Below are 10,504 nucleotides of genomic sequence, written 5' to 3'. Positions count from 1 at the left end.
TGGATTCAGGGGAAGAAAAAAAAACAGACTGAAAAGGTTTCACCAGAAACACAAACGAGGTTAGAAAAACAGTTCGAGTTAATCTGCAGTGTGGGAGATGAAGAAAAATGAAGAGATGCACTGTAGGTGTCAGGCGTTAACACAGATGTTCCTGGAACAGTGCTTCTCACTTTATAACTATGAGTGAGCAGCTATAAGATGAAACAGAAATAAGGTAAACATTTTTGAAAAATGAACTTTGAGCCTTGGTTTATTCACGTTTAATGCAAATTTCTGAATCGGAACAAAAGACTTTTGCTTCACAGATTATTAGAATATGATTGAATCTCCATATAAATAACAGGTCAACAACAACAAAGTGTTGAACCAAACCCACATACATAATTCGATGTGTGTGGTTTTTTTTTTTTTTTTTTTTGCACAGAGCCTTCCAGCTTAAAGAAGGAGTGAAGCGCAGATTGAATGGCGAGCCGACCCGCTTCTCGCAGCAGTAACCTCAGCCAGCTGCTTATCAGACCTTGACACCATTCAGGAATTTACTGATCCTATTTTAAGGAAAGGGCTTGTCTGAATGCTTGTCAAAGGGAATAAGTTCAGAGTGAGCCAAAAGATTTTGGATATTGCTTGTGGAAATATGAAAAACTTTTGGAGGATCAAAAGCTGTTGAGCGTTTTGAAGTTGAAATCCTTAATGTTACTGCTGCTCATTAGTTTAATGCTTAGAATTTGCTCAAATCATTAAGAAAAATAAATAGATTTAAATCTATACTGGCAAACCAGGTAGTCTTTTTTTTACTCTTTAGGCTTAAAGACAAATATTTATTTGCTTTCAGTCACTAAATTTATTTCTCTTTGCTGATTTATTTTAGTTCAAAAAATGTGTTTAATATTTATGGAATTTAAAAAAAATTTAAATAAACAGCTAATGTCACAGAAATCATATAAACAGTTATGCAAGCACAGTACAATCTTCACCTTGTAGACTGTCTTTTACTGAATGAAGTGGAAAATAAATATGGTCTGTGATATTTCACCAAAAAGAGGTAGAATAAAATTTACCGATTACAATTTTGTGTTAGAAAATAAAATAAAAGAAACTTACTGTTTCACCCACGTTTATGAAGACGCACAGACTGCTGATTGTTCAGTCTTAAATCACCAATGAACGCTGAAAATGATGCATTTGTCCACATTATTCCTCCTTGATGTGATGATGTGACGTGATACAGCGTGGAGTTTTAGATTTTATTTTTCACTCAGCAGGTTGGGTCGATACATTATATTTTATCGTCTGCCTTTGTTGTTTTTTGTGTCTTGGTACAACTGTGTGTTGTTTATAGCCGAGAAAGACAAACGTCCACATCGTGGATGATAAAGTAACTCTCCTGAGGTCCTGGCGCAGCATATTTACAGGACTCAGGTCTGTGACCACTGCAAACGGTGGATTTTATTTTTGTTGGTGTCACGCTCTCAGAGATTTACGTCAACATTTTAGGCTCATTGTTCTGCTGCATCACTGAACTCCCGCTGAGATTCCACTGGCATCCATCCATCCAACCCGTCTTCTATACCCACTTTATATAAGTTAGGGCCATACGGGGCTGGAGCCTGGTGACGTTCGAGGAGTGGCAGGGAGCAGAAGTTTACCGGTCCAAGCAGAGGAGAGTTACTGTCGATAGAATAACAGGAAACAGTGAACACAGTCGGACCCTGATAGAATGAAGAGGTACAATCACAAATATGCAGAAATCTGCTTCTGCAGAAAACCATACAACAAAAAAAAAACACAAGCACAGAGGAAGAACATGCAAACTCCAAACGGCGTTGAGATGCAGTACAAGATAGAAAACGACTGTTGAATCTCTTAGCTTTAACGTGACCGCTAACAACCCGTAACACCTTATCAGTCACGGGGTCATCATGGAGAGAGACAACAGCAACGCAAACAATTCAGAGCCTCGTATTTAACTATAAATTACGTCTTTGGATTTCAAGAGGGAAACATGCAAACTCCTCTCGTTCAGGCCCAGGTTCAAACCCTGATCTGCTCATCACCCCACGGCGCCACAGGTCATGATGAACTTTGTTCACCAAAGAAGTCCAATACTGCATTATGGTATTCAATACTGACCTAGAGGCAGCAAAGCAGCCTCAAAACATGATGCTTCCTCTTCTGTGCTTCACTGTTGGGTTTTTGACCCAGATTCTGTTTTACCCTTTTAGACGTTTATTTTTTCCCATCATGCTCTCTGTGCGCTGGGGTCTAAACTGCAGGTCCAGTCTGATGCTTTTCTTCTTGAAAGTGGGCCATCCTGCTGCACAATGCCTGCCTAATGAAAGGTGGACTCCTCAAGAGATTTTAAACGCTTTCAATGATTTCTTCAGGCCTGTAGCCACTACTCCAGGCTTCTTCTTTGCCTCGCTGAGCATTCAGCAGTATTCCCCTTGAGTCAGCTCGGCTGGGTGTTCATTTTAAGGCCACAGTAATAAATCATCCCCTATTTGCGGACAGCTCGTCCAACTGTAGGCTGGTGGATACCCAAAGTCTCTGGGATGTCTTTGTGAACCCATCTGTAGCTCAGTTATAAGGACGGGTCATCTTTCAGTTGCAAGGTTGCAGGTTTGACGCCCTCAAGGTGTCCTTGGGAAAGGTGCTAGCATAGCATTAGTGTGTGGATATATGGACAGGACTGTGAATCTGTCATTTAAACCCTTCTGAAAATCAACAACTCAAAAGTCTGTCTTTCCTTGCCATTCTGTATTCACAGCTACGGATGCTTCTTTCCAAAGTTTGTTGTTTGGAAGTCAGCTCCACGCCAGTTTGAAGTCTCATGTGATTGACTGAACTTTGGGTGCAGTTTGCGAACCCCTGACTCCAATTAGTTTTTGTAAAATCATTAGCCTAAGAGTTCACTTCCTTTTTCCAGCAGCTGTGTGAATGTTTAATGACTGTGTTCAATAAGGACAAGAAATATTATAATTGCTAGTTCTGAGGTGATGATACAGCCATTTCAATAGTGTTTTTTTCTCTTCTTTCCATTGTGTGTGTGTGTATATATATATATATATATATATATATATATATATATATATATATATATATATATATATACACACACAATGGAAAGAAGAGAAAAACACATATAAACATATATATATATATATATATATATATATATATATATATATATATATATATATATATATATATATATATATATATATATATATGTGCATACACTACTCACAAACACCATGACGCCAAGAAAGTCGGGTAAATGTAATCATACTACTTCATTATTATTTGATCAAGTTCTATGCTAACGGTAGCTACGTTTTCCTTTCCATATGAATCTCTGAGATGTGCTCCTGGTGGCGGTTAAATGCGGAAACGCCGACATACTGTGCTGTGTGGCAATATTCCTGGTCATCAACTCCCACGCTCTCTGCATCTCCACAGCATGGAGCATCCACTGTCTGTCAACACTCTAATGGGAGGCGAGCTCAGCGCCGCGGAGTGAATGAGACGGGAATATACACAAACCGCAAACAGGCAAATGGATATCGGGTCAAGAGTGAAGGCAGAGCAGCACGGTGAAGCTCAGCGATAAGGGACGCTGCTGCAGACGATCTGCATGGACCAGCTGGAGTGGACAATGAAACACATTTCAGTCTAATTACTTCCAGAGCAAAGAGCCAGTGCCATTTGTATTGTAGTGATGCATGTTGCGGACATGGTCCGATCATTAAAGTTGAGAAAGAACTCACAAAATAAACTGAATCTCGTCAAGGACAAGACCAGTTAATGTGTCAAATTAAAAACGATCAGAGACGACATATTGACACAGATATTGAGCCTTTTCACCTTGTTTTTTTGATCCTTGTCGCTGTACAGTAGATTTAGCGGACCTTGAATAAACCTGAAGGCTGATTAAGGGACTGAACACAAGATAATTGTATTTACTGCAATGCACACATGGGGTCAATAATAGGAGTGAGTGATGCTGTTGCACAGTGCGGTCAGTGCTATGCGGTGCTGCAGGGCCGGGCCGCGTCCCAGTGTGGGGTCTCTTCGGAGTGTGAAGGTAGAGATGGCAGCTAAGTGGGCTCTGGATTGATGTTCGTCTACAGCACAGCACTGCAGAGGCCTGACTTTTGCTCCTCTCACACCCCCACCCCCCGCCCCACCCTCCCGCTGAACCACTTCCTCACTCACCTGCATTGCACCAGTTATTTCTCACCTCCAACTTAACGTCTCCTCCCGTCCTATAGATCGTGGGCTCTGGAGTCGTCCCACCTCCCTCCCACCTCCCTCCCTCTGTCCCCGAAGCTCTCACTCTTAGTAAACACTGCAGGGTTGATTCACGTGCGCTCAGGTGTTCGCTGTCTTCAGGGCAAAGGAAGCCCCACAATCCTCCTGTTAGCAACAGCTCTGATCTTTCCAGGTCGACTGTATGACTTCTAAAAAAGCGAGAAACTCAGCAGTTGTTTTAAAACCTCTTCGCGTTAGGTGTGGTTATAGGTGTGACACCTCACAACTCCCATCTGTTGCATTATTTTAGCAGCAGGGGAATACAATACATCTCTTCTGCATGATTACTGATGCAAATTCACCGGAAGACAAAAAGTGTGAATAAATGTCTTGTGAAATCTAAGAAAAGCACGTCGATGGATCAGTAATGAGGAAATAATACATTAGCTGGGTGCCAGCAAGAGTCTTTAATTGTTTGCATTATAACAGTAAATTAATGTAATGGAGTGATTGGCCATTATAAATAAATGACAGAACACATGATTTTTTTCAATGAAGTTTACATTTTATGAGGACATTCTTATCTTGATAGTAGTATTTAATACTATCCAAAATATTTTAGTCTCTAAGGCTTTTTTTTTTTTTTTGGCTGTTCATTCATACTGATAGAATTTGCAAAAAAACAAAAGAGAGTAAAAAGCACCCAGTGACAGGAGTGACTACACAAAACTTTGTTTTTGTTGTTGTATTTATTACATGCCATTCATTGAAAACAATAGAATCAATCAATACGTGTGCTTTAAGCCTGTTCTCACCAGTAGAAGCAGGTTAAAAACACGACTGTCACAGTCCAACAGTTTCACTGCAAAGTGTGACTCTGGCAGGTTAGAAACTTTATACCATTAAAATAAATAAATAAATAAAAAACTCTTGAATTCAGACCTGAAGATAGATAGGTGTGTGGGAGTAGCTCAGGGAGAGGAGCGATTTTGTGATATGGCACAATTTATTTATGACTGTTTTGGTGAGAAAACCTTCATTTTATTGGTTGGAAGTGGCTCAGTCTCCCAAAAAAACCAAGCTGGCCAGTGGTTGTTCACTTTCTGTTTCCACCTATTTCATTTATTTTCAGCTTGAGTTAGCCCCTCTAACTACCTTTATTGCCCCTTTTTAAGCAAAGTAAGAATTTGCATAATACTCGATAGTTTTGAATGCAGTGTACTTCCAGAACCCCCGACAGCTTCCACACCTCTGGGTCATTAGGTTCCTCGTATGTTTACCTGTCCATATTGGCCTCAGTCCTCACTGCACCAGTGAAACAGCGTGATCCAGGTGTAGCACTGAGGCTGGGGAGACCGTGCTCCCCTCAGCCGCTGAGCTGTGACGAGGCGCCGACTGCGACTCGTGAGCAGCACTCAGCCTCACGCCATCAACTCGGATAATTCAAGTTTGAGGACAAGAAAAAAAAAGCCGGTGAGACCCAGATGTGTGTCTGCGCGTTATTGGTAATGATGCATTTACAGCATTTGCTGGATCTGCAATAAGTCACCCCTGTTATTTTCCCCCGTCACTATGGCGATGACTTCCTGATCCACTCTGGGCTGATTTAATAGTCCTGGGGGATCTCTAAACACACGCCATGGATGCTCTCTGGGCTCGGCTCAACAGGCTTAGACTGCTGTAAATTCAATCAGTGGCTGTTCAGAGCACCTGTGTGCGCCGCATGTTGGCCCGTGTGTTTGTGCGCTGTTGTATGAAAGAAATGGGAATAATTGAATGAAGCGTCAGGGGTGTTTGAAAAAGATCCGCTTTTTGGGGGGGAACCGTATTTCAACATCTATTTTAATTTCTCGCCCTGACTCCAGTTTATTTAATTTAAGTATTGGAAAATTTGATTTATTTTTAAACCGATAAAGCTGGTAAATGTCAATCTTTCAGCTGTAGTGAAAGTAAATGATTGAAAGATGTTGTTAAAAAAAGTTTAAAGTCCCATGAAACCACGCCTGGAAGCAGCTCATTTCAGATCTGTGAGAAGAGGACACGATTAAACTGCTGATACTTTGCACTTGTTAGCTTACCCATTTGCATGTCACTGAGTATTTTCACACATTACATGTGGTTGTTTTCCACTACCTTTTCATTTGGTGTAACAGAGGATTTCTTATTGGAGGCTCACTGGATTCCCGTGCTGTCAGCATGGTTCACTAAATGAACTCTTTGAGTGCACAGAGAGGTTCTTCTCAAAGCTGTAAAGATACCGTATCTGAGATGGCATTGTGTGACAGTGTATTGAGTTTAATTTAGTAGGAACGCTGTATCTGCTTTGCTTTGTGTGTTGTTCAGTTCCCCTCAACAATTTTTTGTGATCCGACAATAAATGACATGAAAAAGTTTATATAATTATTCTGTTTGATCATCATTTTAGGAAAAGTGAGTTGAGTGTCGTATTTACATTGTTACCATCATGACATACATTTAGAGCTGCATCAAGTCAGTGGTAATATTAGTTTTGCTCTCAAATGGCAAATGTAATGTAATGAATTGATCAATATGAAGTGTTAACGAAGTGATCGGGGCGGAGCGGCATGCGGAGCGGTGCAGCACGGTGCCTGCATGCGGTGTTGGACCGGGTGGGGAGGCGGGGTGCCTGCATGCTGCGTCGGGACCGGTGAGTGGAGTGCTGGATGGGTCCCCCCGCTTTTAATTCTGCCCCCCCCCCCCCCCCCCCCCCCCACCCCCCACCCAAACTCTGGGCCCGGGACAACAGACCTGTTTGTCCCCCCCTGTCGGCGGGCCTGCTCAACTATGTGAAAGACTGCTCTATCTCTCAACGATAAAGAATCCTTTAAAAAATTCCTGGATCCACACAGTGATCCGGATCTTCACCAAAATGTAATGGATTCTAAGTTAGCCCAAGACCCACCTTTCCACAAAGTTTCATTGCAATCCGTCCATTACTTTTTCCGTAATGTTGCTAACAAACCAACCAACAAACCAACCAACAAACCAACAAACCGAAGTGATTACATAACCTCCTTGGCGGAGGTAATTAGTACTTTAGTTACAATTACTGAAGCCTACATTATGTGGGCAAAGAGCTGTTGTGACTCTGAGCCACTGACTGAGGACAGTTTCAATTTTAGCCTCAGCCGTAGTCTTCATGGTTACCATTTTACTAAACTCCTGTTTACAGGAGCTCAATGCTGAACTAAAATCAGTCCACGACGGTTTGATTTATTTAATATGACCAGATAATGTTATCTCACCACACTGAGATCTACCTCTGAGTGCAAGTTGGTGTATCTCAGCTGTTTTACTGTTACTGTAAGTCATTGTGATCCTTTCTACTTTAGCTCAAATGACCGCAAGAATTCAGAGCTTCTGGTTACGCTACTAACTAGCTAATGTCACAGCAATGCTAAAGTCATATGTTTCAAATCACAAAAGATGCTACAGTATTAGTATTTCTAGAAGTTTGATGAAACCACTGAACTGGTGTGTGTGTGTGTGTGTGTGTATATATATATATACCTGCAGCGTACAGTGTGGCTGTGGGAGGGAGAGACTGGCAGAAACAATAAGTGAAAGGATTTTTTTTTGTTTGTTTGTTTTGTTTTGTGGTTTGAGCATAAGCATGACTCTTGTTTCCTCTGTGTGTGTGTGTCCTCCCTCCAGACTCATACAAACAAACAAGGGTCAATGAGATAATGGTGAAGCGCTGTTGTAAGGATCAAGTGCTTAACTGATAATAAAGAGGACTGACTGCAGTACGGTACAGTAATCTGAGGAGAGATCGCCGGAAGGATCCGCAGTATGTCTTTGTATTTGTGCGTGCAGTCATGTATAACTTCTGTTTACCATTCAAAATAATGACTTTTTCACTTTTTGCAGTTGTTCAGACACTATCATTATGAATTAGTATTTTAAAGGCAGTAAAAGTCATGTGTTTAGAAATTTCAGTTTACTGTTTCCTTCATGAACAGAATAGAATTATTACTATTATCACTATTATATTTGTTTAATGGATGTTTGAGTGTTGCACCTTGATTCTACTGTTAGAATAAATTACAGGGCAAATCAGGTTCAGGATTTGCCATGACTTATTGTGACTCCCGACTGTAAGTTGCAATTTAATTATTTATAGCAACAACTCCAGCAAGAAATGTTACAGTCCTAATTTACTGTACTAATACTGCAGTGTCATATTGTGTTTATAAGCGGAACAAAATTTGACAAAGCAAAATTAAAAAGGAGTACGAAATAAAAGTCGATGCAAAAGTTGTCAAAAATGATCTCTCACTGAGCCGTGAACCTAATTTAATACAAAACTTATTCTAATCATGTTGTTTTCCTTTTGAACAACATCAATAACTTTAAAATGTGTCTAATTGTCCAGATCTAGACAGCAGCCCTGAGGACGATGCAGTTTTGCTTTTCATTTCAAGAAACAAGTTGTCCTCATTGTTTACAACAACAAAGCACCTTTTGAGATGTGATGTTTGCCTTTGTATTATAGTCTAAATAAAAAAGGGCAGCATTTTATTTGTTTAGAAAGACGGGCAGCAATAACCTTTGCATGTTTGTTTAAGTCTGCATAAGGAAGAAACTAAAGAATTTTTTTTTGTTTGCTGAAAGAAAGCTATTCATTCATGAATGAAACATTTCATTACACTCTCACTCAGCAGGACTGGACATATATTGCCTACTATGTCTGGAATTCATTTCATCCTCTCGACAATGAATTTTAAATTTCAACATATATTCATAGCCAGGTTTGATTCCTACCACAAGCTTTTATTTTTTTGTTGTTCCATGGAAAATGAGTCTCACTTAGTTTTCTTTTTTCTTTTCCACACATTAAGACTGTGAAGGCAGTGCCCTGCTCTTTCAAATGCTTGCATTTAATGTGAACTATCTATATGAGTGCAGCTCGTTTTAGTGGCTTTGTAGAAAAGATTGGCTTGCTTGTCATTAATGTTGAGTGGCATGTTTAAAGAGAACGTATTTTCTGAAATGTCAGATAAGTAAATGTTAAACTGTGTTAGTCATTCTAAAGAGAAGAGTAGGATTTGTCTCTTAAGAAAATGGCAAACATGCTATGTATGATTGAAGTACTTGCTAATGCTGGTATTTCTTCAAACCATCTCATTTTGACTCAAACTTTTTTGAAGGTTTGCTTGTTGGTGTTTTTCTTCACCATGTTTATTACATGCTTGCTCATCACACCCCATGAGAGTTTACAGCAAACTGGTGAGTCTGAGAGGCAGATAGTGTGTATCCTGGAGCGAAATCACGTCTTCTGCTCTGTCGGTGCAGCTGCTTTGGTCTGTGAGTATTGTGCTCACACAAACTCTGCCCTACTGTATTCGGTCCCAAGCCTCAACCGAGTCGACCTAAAAACGGTAATTCAGCTCCCTCGCAGCAATCAGACCGCTGTTTTTCTGCTCCGTAACGCCACGCGTGGCAAAAATCCATCCGTGTGTGAGTGAAACCCATTTAGCATGGGTTTCCAACCAGAGCCGAGGGGTTTGCTCCCAGGAAAAGCCTGACCCCGGGCTGGGCTGCGTTCAAAGTCAGACAGGAGAACTTGTGAGTAAGATCATCAACCTGCAGACGGTGAGCTCTCTGCAGCACATGGCTGGCTTCGGCTGTTTTCTTGTGAATCTGGTAGAAAATCTTGAGCCGTGACATACCGGTAGTTGTTTGTTGTAAAAACTAGGCCAAGCTAGACCTTGCTTTTCCTGATCTTCTTCAAACTTCACTCAGATTGCAGGAAGATCCAGGAAGATGGCTCTCATTGAGTATTTGCGCACGTATTTACTTTCTGGTGTTTGAAATGTTTTGTATTTTTCTTGGAACTTGTACTTACCGCATACTGTTTACCAAGTGCTGGATGATTGCATATCCCAGAGTGAGAGGAAGCTGAATATGCTTGCAAGAAATTGCAGGGTTTTAAATGCAGTCAAGTTGCATGAACAGCAATAGAAAATCACCGAGAGAAAAGTGAGATTTCATAGTTCAAAAGGTGCTTTTATCGCTGATTGAGAACTGCAGAAAAATGTTATGAAGACGTTGGGAATATGTTGGGAAACAGTGATTATTCATTATCAGGTAATTTTGCTCTTGTGTGCTGAAAACTCCAACTATATTCACGGAAAATATCAACTTTGAACGAAAGCTAATCTTGGGCTGCAGTTTGGTGGTTTTATGCAGAGCACAGCAAGCTTTAAAATGCTGCTATAAACCCTGCATT

General features: G+C 40.6%; 1 protein-coding gene across 2 annotated transcripts in view; it reads left to right on the top strand.

Annotated features, from left to right (window-relative positions):
- The window catches only part of nalf1b (NALCN channel auxiliary factor 1b), an 87,634-nt gene that overhangs the window by 37,554 nt on the left and 39,576 nt on the right, over positions 1–10,504 (top strand). The gene's annotated exons all lie outside the window — the stretch shown is intronic.

The sequence above is a fragment of the Salarias fasciatus genome, chromosome 16, assembly GCF_902148845.1.
Source record: "Salarias fasciatus chromosome 16, fSalaFa1.1, whole genome shotgun sequence".
Classification (NCBI taxonomy): domain Eukaryota; kingdom Metazoa; phylum Chordata; class Actinopteri; order Blenniiformes; family Blenniidae; genus Salarias; species Salarias fasciatus.
Note: the sequence above shows the minus strand (reverse complement) of the source record. Positions and strands in the feature narration are given on the sequence as shown.